The following is a 17,828-nucleotide window of genomic DNA, read 5'->3' as shown; positions in this document are numbered from 1 at the left end:
CTTTATATAGCTTATTTTAAAGATATATCTCTATATTATTTTAGCAACTCTGAATTAATTTAATTTAATTACATCTATTTAGATATACATGGTTAATATGTGAAAAGGATTCTTCCTCTTCATCATCATCTTCTGTGAGACCATAGAAAATGTATATGTTTGTATATGAAGCAATAACCCCAGCACACTGTACTGTGTCAAATGTCTGCATTAAATAGAACAAGAGAGAGAGAGAGAGAGAGAGAGAGAGAGAGAGCAGACCATTATATATTTTAAATAGATTGGAATGGAATGTGGTGAAGCCCATCCTTGCAGCTGAAATCCCATCATAATCGACAATCAGTGAAACAATATCTCTAAGGACAATTGTTCAGTTCCAGCTCATTAGTTCTACCCCCTTAGCATTTGACTGAAATTGGATATGTGCTACAGCTGGAGTACACTGGAGATAGAATATATTGATATTCTCCAAGCCTGATAGAAATCTTCACTACACAGATTTAGGCTGGGGTGATGAAAACTACTTGAGGTAAGATGGCTCTGTTCATTAAAACATTTATTTTAGTTGCCTCTCTTTGCTTAGTTGCCTCACGCTTTGGTTACATCCCGCTTAGATTACTGCAACGCTCTCTACGTGGGGTTGCCTCTGAAGACTGCCCGGAAGCTGCAGCAAGTACAACGCGCGGCAGCCAGATTACTAACAGGTGCGGGATACAGGGAGCACACCACTCCGCTGTTACTCGAACTCCACTGGCTGCCGATTAGCTTCCGAGCACAATTCAAAGTGCTGATGTTAACCTATCCCTGGCCCTAAACGACTCCGGCCCTGTTTACCTCTCCGAACGTATTCTCCCCTACGAACCATCAAGACCACTAAGATCGTCTGGAGGGGCCCTGCTCTCGGTCCCTCCGCCTGCACAAGCACGGCTGGTGGGGACGAGGGACAGGGCCTTCTCGATGGTGGCCCCTCGACTTTGGAACTCCCTGCCATTAGAGATTAGAACTGCCCCCTCCCTCATGACGTTCAGGAAACTAACAAAGACCTGGTTGTGGAACGCGGCATTTGACAACTGATTTAATTCTTTGCCCACATGAAAGGAGGATGATGAATGTGATTGTGATGGTGTTGGACGATTTGGCTCTTTTAACTAGGATGTTAATATTTTAATGTGTATGGTGCTGATATTTTAATCGTGTAATGAAGTGGCATTGTGTTGTTATTGTATATTTTTTGTATGTTAACACATGTTGTGAACCGGTCCGAATCCCTCTTTGAAGGTGAGAGGGTCGGTATATAAAACCTCGAAATAAATAAATAAATAAATTTAAACTGTCTTTCCATTTCTGATAAGAACCTATTTTTGTACCTTTTACATATCTATAACCAAGCTTGAGATGGCGGATATAGATTCATGATTTGATGAAGCATCAGATAATCCATTTATCGAATAATCATAGTTGTCATTGTCATCAAAGAACTGAATTCTGCTGTAGGATAAAAAAAGAGGGATCACCTCAAAAGCATGCATAAGAAATGTATAAGAGCTATTCCACAGTGGAATCAATACACAACTGAAGAGAATGGTAGACTTTCCTTCCTTGGAAATCTTTAAGCAGAGGTTGAATGGTCATAGTTCAGGATTTTTGCTACGTTTTTCTGAGTGGTAGGAGGGAGTTGAACCAGATTGCAACTGCAGTGCCTTCCAACTGTATGATAATACTCTTTTTCCTTTGGGCAGAAAGACATGGGAGAATAATGGACAGTTTTTGAGTTTGTAGCAATTCCATTGGAACTTTCCCAATGTCAATTTTACCTAGTTACTGCCTTGAGAAACTTCACTAACACTTTCCTCCCATTCGGAAGCCTGATGGCAAAGCTTTCCCCCATATGATAAGGAAGGTGATGATGCAGGAAATTCAGGGTGCAGGATGATGGTTTCTCCCACTGCCCCACGGATTTGCCATGCTGCCCAGTGAATTCCCCTACTGTTGCCCACATTAGAGACCTCAATGTGATGAGTAATGACATTTCATCCTAAGCAAAGAAGCTGGGAATGAAGATTGAAGGCAAAACATGTTAAGCTGAGCAACTGTTAGGCACCAGATCCCATCTGATCTTGAAAACTAAATGGAGTAAGCCATGGTTAGTACATGTGTGGGAGACCTCCAACAAATAGGCTGTGTTTCAGAAGAAGGAGCAGACAAAAACATATCTGAGTATTCCTTGCCTAAAATACCCTATGAATTTCATGGGGTCTCCATATATTGACATCTGATTTGAAGGCACATATACACATGTGGACTGTTTAGAGTGAACTGAGAACTGAATGCTCATGCAGGAAAAGGAGAAGCAAAGTGAGAAGCATGGTCCCATTTTAAAAAAGACATATTGCAGAAAAAAAAGGTTTTTCCTCCAAGGTCCTCCTCCTTTTTAAAAGCCTAACTTTAAAATGTAATTATAACCCCTCTGTTCCAACTCAGAGGTGGTGAGGCAGGTTGGTGGTCTTCAAAAAACAGAAGGTAATGAAAGAGACACTTGAAGCAGGAGCTGGTGGAAAATTCTGAACGATCTTCTCAAATAAAAGTCCAAAAAGTTCACCTGGTAAGCCCAACAGGATTAGAGACCTGACATGTGGCAGAAGAGCTATCAGAATCTTGCTGATTAGCCATTTAGGTAGATTATCTTTTGTATAAAAATCCTGTAGGAAAAAAAGATAATCCCCCTTGACCCTGAAAATCTATCTTCTTTATTGAATTTATTTTTGCAAAAAACTCAAAACCTTTCATATGCAAGCACAATCAGAGAAACCAGACACAGTTCCCTTTTTCAAAATGACCTTTATGGAGGAACTGGGCAGTTCAGGGATTTTTTAATAAATGGCAAAATATTGTAATTGTCCCTTCAGACAAATCCTTGCAAGAAGACTGAAATATAAACTGTCTAACATGTCCTCATTGCTGAGGGTTTTGTTTGATTTAATAACCTTACCACTGATATTTTCAAATATTCTGACAGAGATAGTAAGTCAAGAGATGACTTTTAAAAAGAGAGGTTTCAGAGGGATGATCATATCTATCTCTCCTGAGTGGTGACAACTGGTTAAGAATGTCCCTGGAGAAATTTCCAGATAAATATTCCATGGAGGAAACAGGTTTCTTAAGCAATTCCAGCTGCCAGAGTTGCTGCTGATAATTTTTAACAACCTTTTCTCAATAATAGGGGTGTACAATGTTTTCATTAATTGTTGTAAGTCGAATCAAATTCATTAAATTTGTATTTATGACACAATGTTCAACATGCAGACATGGCCCTTGCCAAATACTTAAGAGTTGAAACCTACCCAATACTTTTTTGTTTGCATTTGGTAAATCTCAGAAGCCACCCAAAGTAAGTTTCATTCTCAGTACAAGAAAGCAAAGCAAAGCCAAAAAGGCTGCAACAGGGAGTTTGCTGGGAAAGAAAGCACAGAATTCTGGGCAATGTAGTTTGGGAAGGTGAGGAGCCCTATGACAAAGAATTAAAAAGGCCCTGCCCTAAGCTACATTTCCCAGAATTCTGCTCAGCATCAGAAAGCCCCAATCAGAATAGGGTGAGCTATTTTCCCTTCGTAGGAGCAGCCAGCCAGAGTTCCAATAAATTGTTGAATCCGCAAAGAGGAGGAGTGATTAATACTTCTAGTAAGTAAATCTCTGTGCTGGACTGGGAAGAAATCTCTAAATGGAAGTTCTATTAGTTAATATGAGAGACATTCAATAGGATAGCTGTTGTGACTTTTTTAAAAATAATTTTGTCAAAACTTTTTTAAAATTCCTAAAATCAGTAAATGTACGAATGTTTCTGAAAGTTAAGGGAATGTTCCACTGTTATCTTGTGTCATTGTACAGAAGGAGCCCCCGGTGGTGCAGTGGGTTAAACCCCTGTGCCGGCAGGACTGAAGACCGACAGGCCGCAGGTTCGAATCCAGGGAGAGGTGGATGAGCTCCCTCTATCAGCTCCAGCTCCTCGTACGGGGACATGAGAGAAGCCTCCCACAAGGATGATAAAAACATCAAATCATCCAGGCATCCCCATGGCAACTTCCTTGCAGACGGCCAATTCCCTCATACCAGAAGCTACTTGCAGTTTCTCAAGTCGCTCCTGACACAACAAAAAAAATTGTACAGAAAATTCAAGCATATAGCATTTGTAGTTTTTTTAATGTTTATTAAAATTGAAAATTTACTCATACTTCTGTCAGGTGGAACTATTGAAAACCATCAACTCCAATTCCATTCTCGACTCACCTTTGTATAAACAAAAACATATTTAATATGAACTAGGGTTTTCAACAAGTTCAACTAGATTGTATTTTCGAAGGCTTTCATGGATGGAATCACTGGGTTTTTTCGGGCTATATGGCCATGTTCTAGAGGCATTCTCTCCTGACGTTTTGCCTGCATCTATGACAAGCATCATCAGAGGTAGTGAGGTCTGTTGGAACTAGGAAAAAGGCTTTATATATCTGTGGAATGACCAGGGTGGGACAAAGGATTCTTGTCAGTTGGAGCTAGGTGTGAATGTTTCCACTGACCACCTTGATTAGCATTTGATGGCCTGGCAGTGCCTAGGGCAATTTTTTATTGAGAGGTGATTAGATGTCCTTGTTTGTTTCCTCTCTGTTGTTTTGCTGTTGTAATTTTTGAGTTTTTTTTAATACTGGTAGCCAGATTTTGTTCATTTTCATGGTTTCCTCCTTTCTGTTGAAATTGTCCACATGCTTGCGGATTTCAATGGCTTCTCTATGTAATCTGACACGGTGGTTGTGAGAGTGGTCCAGCATTTCTGTGTTCTCAAATAATATGCTGTGTCCAGGTTGATTCATCAGGTGCTCTGCTATGGCTGATTTCTCTGGCTGAAGTAGTTTGCAGTGCCTTTCATGTTCCTTGATTCGTGTTTGGTGGTTCCTATGTAGACTTGTTCACAGCTGCATGGTATACGGTAGACTCCTGCAGAAGTGAGAGGATCCCTTTTGTCCTTTGCTGTTTGTAGCATTTGTTAGATTTTCTTGGTGGGTCTGTAGATAGTTTGTATGTTGTGTTTCCTCATCAGAGTCCCTATGCGGTCAATGGTTCCCTTGATGTATGGCAAGAACACTTTTCCTCTGGGTGGATCTTCATCTTGACTCTTGTGGCTTGTTCCGGGTCTTGCAGCTCTTCTGATGTCTGAGGTGGAGTATCCATTGGCCTGGAGAGCCCAGTTGAGGTGATTCAGTTCATCTTGGAGGAGGTGGGGTTCGCAGATTCTTTTTGCACGGTCTGCCAAGGCTTCTTTTTTTACTTGGGTGATGGTTGGAGTTACAGAAAACCCACACATACATCTATCTCTGTGTGTGGGTTTTCTGTAAATGATGTGACCCAGTTGTTGATCTGGTTTACCTAGATTTCCTACAAGTCTGCTCCAAGTAAATTGGAAGATTCTCTTGTATTTTGGAGTGCATCCAAACTCATTAGAAAGACCAGAAAATCCCAGATTTTGTTCCTATTCCTTTTAAATTTTATTTTAGAGATCTAAACATATTTTGTTTATCCCAAAATATTTTTGTCAGCTCCCAGTATAATCTGAGACTTTTATAGAAACCCCCCAAATTGGTTTATTTTAACATGCATGGAATCAGAAAGATCAGGAACAAAATATAATTTTTTTTTCTTATCAGTTTGGATACATTCTTGGTTTGATCTGTCTAGCCCCTGTACCCAGAGTAGAGACTAACAGTGAACCCAGTGAAATCATGAGATATAATACTTTTTCTCATATCTACTTAGTTTTGGATGTAATTAAACTTTAGGAAAATTGTTATTCTCCAAGAAATCTATGAAAAACTAACTAATCAGGAAGTTAAGATGAAAGAGATACACTTCATTTTGTTCTACTCAATATTTCATTTAAAAAACTATTTTTGGAATGTATTAATGTGACAACAGGTTTTATCTCAATCCTATGTAATGCAAAATACTATACTATAGAGAATCAAAATGCTCAAAGAGGCCATCTGGTTCTATTTCCTTTCAGAACAAAAAACCACCACTAAAGTAGCCTTGAGAGGCAGGCATTCAACCTCTCTAAAAAAGGAAAATCCACTGGATATATGTCAGTGAGTCTCAATCTTCCTAATGCCACAACCCCTTAATACAATTCCTCATTTTGTGGTGACCCCCAACCATAAAATTATTTTCATTGCTACTTCATAACTGTAATTTTGCTACTCTTATGAATTGTAATGTAACTATCTGATATGCATGATATATTTTCATTCACTAGACCAAATTTGGCACAAATACCCAATACACCAATTTTTTAATACTGGTGGGGCTGGGGGGCTGATTTTGTCATTTGGGAGGTGTAGTTGCTAGGATTTATAATTAACCTACAATCAAAGAGCATTCTGAACTCCAGCAATGATGGAATTGAACCAAACTTAGCACACAAAAGTCCCATGACCAAGAGAAAATACTGGAAGGATTTGGTGGGCATTGTGCTTAAGTTTTGGAGTTGTAGTTCACCTACATCCAGAGAGCACTGTGGAGTCAAACAATGATGAATCTGGACCAAACTTGTCAGGAATACCCAATATGCCCAAATGTGAACACTGGTGAAGTTTGGGGAAAATAGACCTTGATATTTGGGAGTTGTAGTTGCTAGGATTTATAGTTCACCTACAATCAAAGAGCACTCTGAATCCAGCCAACAACCTATTTGCACCGAACTTGGCATGCTACCTACACGGCCAACACTGAATGCTGGTGGGTTTGTGGGGAGGCTGTTTTTGAACTCTGGGACTTGTTGTTCACCAACACCAAAAAGGAAGAGAAGGACAGGTGGAGAGATCTTCAACCTTCTCTACCAAAAGTGTTCCAAAGACCATCAGAAGTATGTGTTTTTAGCGACCCTCTGAAACCCTCTCATGACCCTTCCCCCAAGGAGTCCCAACCCCCAGGTTGAGAAACACTGATTGAAAGATTTCTTCATTTTCATATCAGCACTTTTTATCCAATACTATTTAATTTCAATGATGATCATCATTGTTCTGCCCTTCTTTGTTTTTCTCTTTAAAACATTTCAGGATTTCAGAAATGTTTTAAAGAGAAATGAGGATTATCAGTTGCTCTTTGTGCAACATTTAAGAATCCCAGCATACTGAAAAGCTAAAAAGGAAGTAATGGCTATGCTGGATACAGAAGAGCATGCTGAGTCACTTAGTACAAAAAAAAGGAAACCTGCCTTTCTTCTCACTTTTGTTGAGAGAATGCAAAATGCAGCAACATGCCTTCTCTGCTGATCTGTTTTTTAACATGTGTCAGGTTTTATCTTACAGTGCTATACAATATACTAAAACAATTTCTCCCTTCCCTTTCTCCCTCTTCTTATATGTCACATAGAAGCTAATCCTAGGACCTACTTATATTATATGTCATATCACATTTTAAGAGAACCTTTCCTAGATCTGGGGAAATTTATTCTGTGAATGTATTCTTTGAATACTTTTACACAATTTATTTGACAGACCCTTGCCCCTACAAAGTACTTCAGCAAAGGTGGATATTGGGCTTGTTTGATCATGGGGAAAAATGGTTCAAAACTCGTTTCAGATGTAGGGGGCATTGGTTATTTGGTTCTAAAATGATTTCTGAAATTTCCTGGAAAAAAGTCAGATTTTTCCAAATTTTCCAAAATTTCCAAATTGCTTTGTTAATGGCAGGTGCGATTGCGCAATACGTGAAAAACTGCAAACGAAACAGGGAAAACTTCTGGAGATTCCCTCTCCCTCATTTTTTGACCACTACTGACAAAACTTGCCACAGTGAACAGAAATTTTGAACAGATAAAAACAGATTTATAGTTCCCACAAGCACAGTATGTCTCCCAAAGCAGGGACGCCTCAAGGCAAGTAGTGTTGGGTGGTTCACAAAGGTAATTTTTAACAGATAAATGCAGATTTCTATCTCCCACAAGTAAAAAAGTACAAAAAAGAACAAAAAGTAGCGTGTAACCCCAAGCAGAGATATTATTAGAAATTATTATTACAAATTATTTGAAATTGTTAGCAGATAAGGAGATTCTGATATCGAGCTGCTTTTAGTAGGGTCTCCTCAGCGGAGGGGATCCCCAAGGACCGTGTAAAAAGGGCCCCGAAACCTTGGTGAGGCCAGCGGAAGTCAATTTCAGCAATTTAAAATATTAAAAATAATAACCCTCACCAAAGCGGAGGAAGTTCCAAGCAATCGAGGTGATTTATTTAGCGATTCAGCTAATATCGGATGCATTGCAGGAATCATTCCACTGCAAGCATACCAGTACAAAGAATACAGACGTATTTATAGCAAAAATACAAAGGAAAACATTTTGAAATTCCCGCCCGCCCTCTGCCGGCCGGCTTCATGCTGATTGGCTGAGGCTGGAACAGCTGGGAGGAGGCCTGGCGGCCCGCCTTGCCCCTGAGCCAATCAGTAAGCTCCGTTGCCTCTGGGAGGCCAATCAGCACACTCCTGCTGCTTCTGAGGATAGACGAATCAGAAACCAGGAGGCGGGATGATCACAGACAAAGGGAAGGAAATGATGGGCTTAGGAGTTGTCAGCCAGCTGGTATGCGAGGCTTTGTCCTCGGCTGGCAAGGTGTGACCCTTGTAAACAAAAGTCTTCCTGTTTCTTGATGGGTTTTGGGTGAGGCAAACAACAGAATCGGTAGCGGACCTCAAAAAGGGGGATCAACGCTGCCTTTTGTAAATATAGTTCTTTTTGTCCAGAGTCCCATAGACCCCCTTATCTCATCAGACATGCTCAGAAAATGAGATAAGGGAACCACTATGGTTATTGTTCCATGCAGATGATTTAATCAATGGGTGAGTTTCGAGGGGGGACAGGGATTTCCCCTCAAGCATTGCAGCAGTTCCTGATCACTTTTTGTAGGGCAAAAGTCAAGGGAAAGGGGAAAACAAGTTACATTTCATACAGTAATATCTTTATACAGAGTTCATATAAAATTACCTTTCCCACCCCACACCTTTATTTTATTACAATATTGATTTATTAAAAAGAAACTAGAAATCCCATGCTCCTGGGGAAGGTTTGTGGAAGCGGAGGTGGCTTGCAGTCCAAGTCAGGCAGCAAACAGTCATTTCTCCCTGCAGAAGTCAGCAGATGGGTGCTGAGTTGATCCATAACAAAATCCATTGCTCCTTTCTTGGGGAACTATGTCTCCCGCCCAAGGACTGGGCCTCCTGCCCAGCCACCTCTCCAGGGTCTCCTATGGGCATCCACAGCAAGCCCCCGGCTGCGGGGCCGAGCAGGGACGAGCAGCAGCAAGGAGAAGTGGGCTGCTTTGTGTAGGGCCAGCAGAGTTTGGCAATCAGCTGTTTGTCAAATTATATTTCTTAAAACAAAATAATTATTTCCCGGGCGGAGGGGTCCAAACTGAGAAAAGCGAGATCAAGCGGAAAAGTTTTCAAAGTTGCAAAGCTCAAGTACTTTAATTAGGGCTTGTTACAAAGTCAGGGCTAGAGGGAAAGCAATAGAGGCTGAGTGCCTTCGTAGCCAGAGCTGCCTGTTGGGTCACATTACACCGATCCTCTCCAATTTTTGGCGGCCAGGAACTGCGGAACTCTCTGCTGCAGTGCAGAGCAATTTCTGGGCGGGGGCTGTCGACACCAATTCCAAAAATCCAAAGGGACTTTCTGGGATCCCAGAATACAAGGTCTGTAGAAAGTTTAATTCAATTGGCAGACAGTGGCAGGCAAGAGAAGAACACTTCTCCCACTTGTCCTTTTGTGCTGCCCTGCCCTGCCCTTCTTCCTTCCCCAAGCAAGCCTCGCAGGCAAAGGGCCTGCTACCAGCCGTTCTCTTCTTCCCAATTTGTTGTTCCCTTCCTTCCCTATCTGTAACCCTGTTGCTCGGTCGCACCTTTCCCACTCAAGCTGCCTTCCCGACCCGTTCGCCTCCCCTGCTCGCTATGAGCCCATGAGGCACGTGTGGCCCTTTTTAAAGGGGAAATGGCTGCCATGCCATAACCTTGCCCCTCCCCACATGGTTTCCCTTCATTGGTTGGAGGCAAGCACCCCAGCATGCAAACTGTTGCTTGCCTTGCTGTGTGCTTGCCTTCAAATGCTGAGTCATTTCCGATTCATTTCCTGACTCAGAACAAAGCTGGCAACATTGGCTTTGAAAGGGCAAGGATACTTCCGGGGTCCCAAATCACTTCAAAATCGCTTCAAAAAGGAATTTGTTCTGAATGTAATCCTAATTCCGAAGATTCCGAATGGACCTAACCATGTCTAGTGGATATCCATAATACATTCCACAATTTGCAAAGCTGATTTCAGCCTCAAATCTAGGATATATTGGTATCTGCTTCATTGCAATAAAAATGTATCTTTGACTTTCCTGCAATTTTCTTTAATGATACCTTTTACTCCACACTGCAGCATGCATTGGTGGCATGCATTTTGTGGCTGCTGAAGTTTTGAGTCATCTTGGAGCCACATTACATGGTCAGTGTAGATTAATCTTCAGATTATATTATTCTTACCAAACTAGCAACATTTTTGGCCAGAGTGTGTGACTTAGGCTTTTATTAACAGATTCCCCTGTAAGTAAAGGTGAGGCAAATAGTAATTGTCCTATACTATTCACATCTGCCAGACTGAAAGTGATTGGCTGGAAAATCTTTATTACTTTTGGCAATCTGTCAGGTCAAGATGGGTCTAGACACTGAAACATTCAGCTGTGACATGTGAAGTGCCATATCTAATAAAATTGAAACCTGCCATGCCAGATAAATATAGAGCTGGTTTTTTGACAGTGGTCAGTAATAAAAGCAGCATAGAACAAGGGAATGCAAAGGTCAGCTAGTCTAATCACTAATTCATATAACAACTAACTGAAAGCATTATATGATTTGAAATACACTGTATTTCACAGAGGCTGACTAATGTCTCAATTTTGATTATTCTCCGATTGTGTGCATTTCCTGTTAATATACACATTTTGTACATATCTTTTTGCCCAGATAATTCCTCTCTAAAGTTAGGCAGAAGGGCAAACGCTGAAGGATAAGGACACTGTCTTTCACAAAACACTTTGGGAAATATGTACTTTGTAGATTATTCTACAAATGCAAATCAAACCAATTTCTCCTTCATCCCTGAGATTCCATTAGCAGAGAAGAAAGCTAAGTGGAGACTCACCATTTCAGAGAAGCATAGATAACTAGAAACACATGAATAAAATGCTCATTAGGCTTGAGTCACATGACTTTTATTTATTTATACTCCAGCTTTCTATTGGCATCCATAGGGCATCTAATGAAATCACTAGCACATCAAAGACATTTCTCCCAGTGCTTCCTTTTAGATGGCCTATTAATGCACTTAGGCAAAAACAGCATGGGAAACTGTTCTAGATTCTGTACAATGTTCATTGGGAGTGTTGTGGCTAACTAGACTTTTTGCCTAATTTTCCTTTCAGGGGTTTCATTACATGTGTAACTCACAACCTGTTGCAATTTATTCCTTTCCTACATTTTCAATCTCAGCTCTTGTCACCAGCGGAAAGGAAAATGCTTGCAATTCCACAATAACCCTCACATTTTAGCAAAAGGGCATCCCCTCCCAGTATCTAGGGCTGGGGTCTATGACTACTTCCTTCCTTCTCACAATAAACACAATTTTCCTTAGAAATGCTGAATGTTTAAAGAAAAAAATCAAACGAACAAACTCCACGAGCCACAGGAAGCTTGTACATTTTTGTTCTTTCAGTAGGTGGTTCAGTACATCTATGATATGGTGGTACATTGTCACATTGTTCAGGAAAGAAGCAAAGAATGAATCAATGCTGAGTGCACCTTTTGTTAAACATGTAAAAATAGATCTGACTTCCATACAAACCCAAATAGAGATGGGTTGTCACTTTTGATATTGCTGATAGGGAATTTGAAGGAACAGAAACTTCACCAAAATGAATTTCAACTGTAAAAAATATAAAATGTTATACTAAGTCAGAAAAAATGAAATGCACTGATATAGGATGGATGACACCTTGCTTAAAAACACTACGTGAGAAAGGGATTTAGGAGACCACAAGCTGAACATGAGTCAACATGGTGATGGGTCAGCTAAAAAATCCCAATGTGATTCTAAACTGCTTCAACTAACAACTCTGTGATTCTACCATGCAAGTAGATTAGGGAAGGTTTTTAGTTTCTTAGGAAACTTCAGTGAAACAGATTTTTTGCCAACCAAAAACAAAGACTTCTTCTAAAGCAGACTATTGTTTACTACCTAGATTCATAATAAACCATTCAAATACTTTTTTGTTACAGTATACCGTATTTTGTTACAATATACCACATTCACTTGAATCAAATGTAATTCGTACCTTAATTTTCAAAGCACTGGAACCAAAAGAAGTATTTGCTGGCTAATGTAATGTGCACTGGTAAAAAGTACACTCTTTGTAATTTGTTCCAAAATAATGTGCATTACAATTGCTGTGTGCTTAGGATTTCACCTTTAAAAACAAAAGAGGGTTAGAATGCCAAAGCTTTCAGCAATGGAAAGTAAAGCCAGAGAAACAGGTAACTCTTTCCTCAAGAAATCTCTCCTGTTTGTCCCATCTCAGCTTTCTTGGGTGAATCTATCTATACTGTAGAATGAATGCGGCCTGATATCACTTTCACTGCCATGGCTCAGTGCTATGGCATCCTGGGGACTGTAGTTTTAAAAGTTCTTGAGTCTTCTTAGCCAAAGGGTGCTGCTGCCTTGCCAAACTACAAATCCCAGGATTCCATAGCTCTTCCAGAAAGCCAAATTGCCACGTGGGCTTCTTCCCCCCTCCCAAGCCATCTCCAGGCTTCTCTCTCTCTTACACCCTTCACCTTCCTCCCCACTTCCAAGCCATTTCCAGGCTTTTCCTTCTCTCTCACTCGCACCCATGCACCTCCTCACTAGCCATTTCCAGGCTTCTTTATCTTTCTTTCTTTCTCTCTTTCTCTTTCTCTCTCTTTCTCTTTTTCTCTTCCTTTTTTTTTCTCTCAGACCCTCACCTTTCTCCTCAACATGTAAGCCATCTCCAGGCATCTATCTCTCCACTTGCCACATGGGCAGGCATGTAGCTGGAGGGGAGGGCTTGGGGGGCTTCAGCCCCCCCCCCCCCAAATTCTCATGGTGGTCCGTGAGAAGGCCTTACTGGTACATTATTTAAACTGTTATGTTTATTCATTTCATGATCTGATCATCATGCTCAATATATCCCATATGCATGGGGGTATTGGGGTAACGATACAAAAGGTTTGCTAGGGTAGACCCTCTTTCACTCAGACTCAGCCCCCCCCCCCGAACCAAACTCAGCCCCCCCCCAAAAAAAAACAAAATCCTGGCTACAGGCCTGCACATGGGCTTTCCCCTCCCAAGCCATCTTTTGGCTTATCTCTTCCCTTGGCTTCCTCTTTGCCCCCCAAATCCTGCTGGCTGGGTGCTCATGAAGTGCTTTTCCGGTTTGCTTTACCATTATGTAAATGTAATGCTCATGCTGATTTGGCATCATAATTTAGCCAAAAAAAGGTGTGCTTTATATTTGAATAAATACGGTATAATGAATTCTTGCTACAGTTCTCTCCAATAGGTACCTTGCAATTAAAAGCTGCCAACATTATTTGTGGTGAATCTAGCTCATGGATGGTCTTGATTTCTTCTGCTATGAGAGAAGTAGAAATACCTTCCATTCTATTTTTAAAAAATATTTTTATTGAAATATTTGAAAATTACAACGAAAGAGGGGGAATATTTAAAAGAAGATAGAACAGTAGCAAAAGATAAAGAACACCACCCCTCCCCAAGGTTCAAAAAGAAAAAAGAGGAAAAAAGAAAAAAATCCAAAAATATATAAAAAATTAAAAATTAAAAAGAAAAATTAAAAAGTAAGAATAATAATAAATTTTTTTAAAAGAGTTGACTTCCATCTCCTCATCAGGTGTTGTATCTCCAATAGTGTTTCCGTTGCTTCCACATTGAAATGTTCCTCTTATTTACTCCTTTCTTTCTCATAGTTCTCATAAAGGGTCCAAACTGTCCTCTTTATCGGATTCCCGGTATTCTTTTTCAAGAAAAAAGTTAGTTCATCCATTTCTCTTATTTCTCTAACTTTCCCTAACCATTCTTCAACGGTAGGGATACTATCCTGTTTCCAAAATTTTGCCAAAGATATTCTCGCCATCGTCGTAATATAAGTAAATAGTTTGTCTTCATTTTCATCTAATTGTAATTCTAAATCCGTGAAACCTAATAGATAATATTCTGGTTTTTTCTTGAATACTCTCTTCAAAAAATTTTGTGTTTCTTCATGCACCATCTACCAATATTTCCCTATTTCTTTACATGTCCACCACATATGATAAAAGGTACATGTCTGGTGACAACCTTTCCAACATTTATCAGAAGCATTTTTGTTTATAAGAGACAGTTTCTTAGGAGTGGTATACCATCTGTGGAACATTTTTATCCAATTTTCCCTTAAATCTGTTGCATAAACATATTTTAACTTTTTGTTCCACATCTGCTCCCACTCTCTAAATTGAATCGGTCTTCTTATATTTTCTGTCCATTTTATCATACATGGTTTAACTTGTTCACACTCCGTTAGCCAGGTTAATAGTGTATTATAAATGACTGAGATTACTTTTTTCTTCCATTCCTTCCATTCTAGACATCTTTAGAGAAACAGTGACTAGAAGTGTACACAGTGTCCCAAATGTGACTGTGATATGGGTTCCTATAAATATATGATGATACTCCGGGTTTTTGATCAGTTTGTGACTGTTTTTGGTCTCTTTTCTGTAACCAATCCAACTGCCATTTGTGACACATTGACCTATCCAGCATAACTGACCAGATCCTTTTTCTGACTGGCTACCGTGGCTTCAAACTCTATCAATGTGTTTCTGATGCCAGGATTTTATAAACTTTTTTGCTTACCCTGAACTGCATATGCCATTTCTGTCTTTTTCCTAACATTCTCCCATTTTCTGACCTCTTTATTATAACCACACTGAATAATTTGGTGACATTAGTAAACTTGGCCACTTTGCTTCCCAGACTTAGCTCCAGAAAATGGATGAGCAGCTTTTAAAAAATACAATTTTTAATCCAGGTTCCCCATTGCTTCATTGTGAGAACTGTCTGCTTGTTCCTTCTAAATGCAACAAACTCCACATGACTTGTGATTTATCCACTTTTAAGCTCTGTTTTGAGGACAATATTTCCTATTCTACGAAAAAGCGAAAGAAAATGTCCCTGCTTTAAAATTAATAACTAAGCAGTCGATTCAAATAAAACATAAGCACTTTCTACCAGTTCATTTGGGTCCATCTATTAATGTTTCTTGAAGTTGGTTGTATAATGCCATGGGATCAGATGCAGAAATAGTAGAGTGCTTAAGAATGTTAAAATTTACTAGCTATTTAATTGGGGGGGGGGGGGGGATCACTGGTAGAAATTAGACTCTGGTTCTTAAAATTTGTTATGATTCCAGGGCTGCCTGCCAGGCCTTTTAGTTATGTATACTTCTGTCTGATCTCCTTTAGTTCTCTTGACATGTTACATTTGGTTCTGCATTGTTCTCAGCATTTGTCCAATATATAGCCAGGGCAGGCATAGTTTGTGTTTCTATAGTATTCAAAAAAGCAGAATGATACATTCTGGGGTGAAATTCCCCTCTAAATGAATTCCCTTTCTTTTCCATCACCATTTTCCACCATTAATGTTGGGCTGTGTTGGTGTGTTACTCTATTCTCAAATGGTCCAGAAACCTTCAGGGTCTCTTTATCCAATCAAACACTGGAAGCAAGAAGATAGTTCAATGGATTTATTTGATCAAATCACCCTGCCAGGTGAACAGAAGAAAGTGCCACACAATACTGAGACACAATTTTATAATTAACATCTTGAGCATGCGTGCAGGCTATTTTCTCCAATTCATGCCTCATCTCCATCTCTTTCTTTGTTCCCTTATGGCACCAGCTCTTATCAGTATTCCTTTACCTGTTCTTCTTCAGCAATTCATTCTTCCTCTGGCATCCCCACACTCCCCCCCCTTCCCCCATCTTCGTGTGCCTGCTTTTTATTAGGCAATTCCCTTTTGACCTTTTCCCTATGTTAGCCCCAGTCCCCTCATTATAATGCAGTTTGAACTGCAGTATACAGCAGTGTAGGTGGGGCCTCAGTTTCATATCCACCCAAGATCATTCTGTTCATGCAGGTCTCTTTCAGCACCTATTTTATGTCTCTATTGTGAAAAGTCAATAAAGGTATTGCTAACTTCTCTGAGACTCATTCTCACAATTATACTGTAGCTCTGTAATTTTGCTTCAATTACAATTGTTGCATATCATGGGATCCTGGGATTATTTAATTTGATCAGAAACACTAGAACAGAGTTTCTCAAACTATGGATCCTTTCAGACAGGGCCCCAAATGCTAGCTCTCTCATACCTTTACTTGAGGCATCCAAATGATGACTCAGGTAAAAGAGGATTAATTTGGGACAAAGCAGGAAAACCCTGATTTGTCCTGATTAAATAAATACCCCATTAGACCCATGCCTTCCTGAAAGGCTTGGGTCTAATGCAATATGGGCCCTGTTGGCACAGACTGCTGAGGCAAATTGCTCCTGCCCCCCCCCCCACCTCCGCCTCCTGGCATGTCATCAGAACAGCCTCATGGTGACCAAGTAAGAGGGGGTCGCATGGGGACACCCCCCAAGGAAAAGCCCAGGGCTTTGGAAAAGATGTGGTGACTTAAACCTTCTCCAAAAAGGGTTTGAAAGTGCTGTGTGCTCCTCCAGATGTTTTGGACTTCAGCTCTCACAATTCCTAACATCGGATAAACCAGTTGTTTAAGTCCAAAAACCTGGAGGAGCAGAGTTTGAGAAACACTGCACTAGAAAAACTGTTTGTTAACTGCCTGTTATGTAGTGATGTTCTATCCTTAATCTCAGCCAACCATCACTCCAATAATATTTGCTTGTCCAGCATTGTCCGTTGAGGATCTGAAGGTAATCTCTGTGATGATAACCTACATGTATGAGTTTGCCTCTCAAATCTGGACTCCCCACTGGTGTATGCTAACTGAAGATCTTGATAACTTTGCATATTGCTAAACAATGTTTAAACACCCCAATCATATTGGTTATTAACTTAAAATGCCATAACTCTGTCTTACAATAGCACAACTCATTTTTTTTTTCAATCATTGCATAGGTTGAAATTCTCTTCTGGAGCCACCAAAGTCCCCATTATAAAATGTGCAAGGGCATTGGTGCTGAAACATTCTGCTTTCTTGATTTACCTGGATGTACTTCAGGGACTCCCCCACAGTGTATCTAGATAAAAAAAAATATCTGGATGTGTCACAGCTGATTTTCTTGTCCTCAGATAACCTAGAAATGGGTTGTTGTAGGTTTTTTTGGGCTATATGGCCATGTTCTAGGGGCATTCTCTCTGACGTTTTGCCTGCATCTATGGCAAGCATCCTCAGAGGTAGTGGGGATGCTTGCCATAGATGCAGCCGAAACGTCAGGAGAGAATACCTCTAGAACATGGCCATATAACCCAAAAAAACCTACAACAACCCAGTGATTCCTGCCATGAAAGCCTTTGACAACCTAGAAATGACCTCTTTTGGGATGTGGGGAGAGGGGAGACAGAATTTACAAGGTAATTTTGTACTGGAAGATGCAGCTACAGCAACATAGCTCTATATGATGCATGTCTCCCAATGTAGGTTCTTAGCCCTTATTTTCTATT

At 40.2% G+C, this 17,828-nt stretch overlaps 1 long non-coding RNA gene across 1 annotated transcript; it reads left to right on the top strand.

Annotated features, from left to right (window-relative positions):
* Window positions 1-369: 369 nt before the first annotated feature.
* On the top strand, window positions 370-4,228 carry LOC137096400 (uncharacterized). The gene is made up of 2 exons (XR_010909441.1): window positions 370-529; window positions 3,886-4,228. It is a non-coding gene; the product is annotated as an uncharacterized lncRNA (long non-coding RNA).
* Window positions 4,229-17,828: the final 13,600 nt, after the last annotated feature.

The sequence above is a fragment of the Anolis sagrei genome, chromosome 2 (genome assembly GCF_037176765.1).
Source record: "Anolis sagrei isolate rAnoSag1 chromosome 2, rAnoSag1.mat, whole genome shotgun sequence".
In the NCBI taxonomy this organism is placed as follows: domain Eukaryota; kingdom Metazoa; phylum Chordata; class Lepidosauria; order Squamata; family Dactyloidae; genus Anolis; species Anolis sagrei.
The sequence above is the reverse complement of the archived record's forward strand: the minus strand, read 5'-3'. Positions and strand labels throughout refer to the sequence as shown.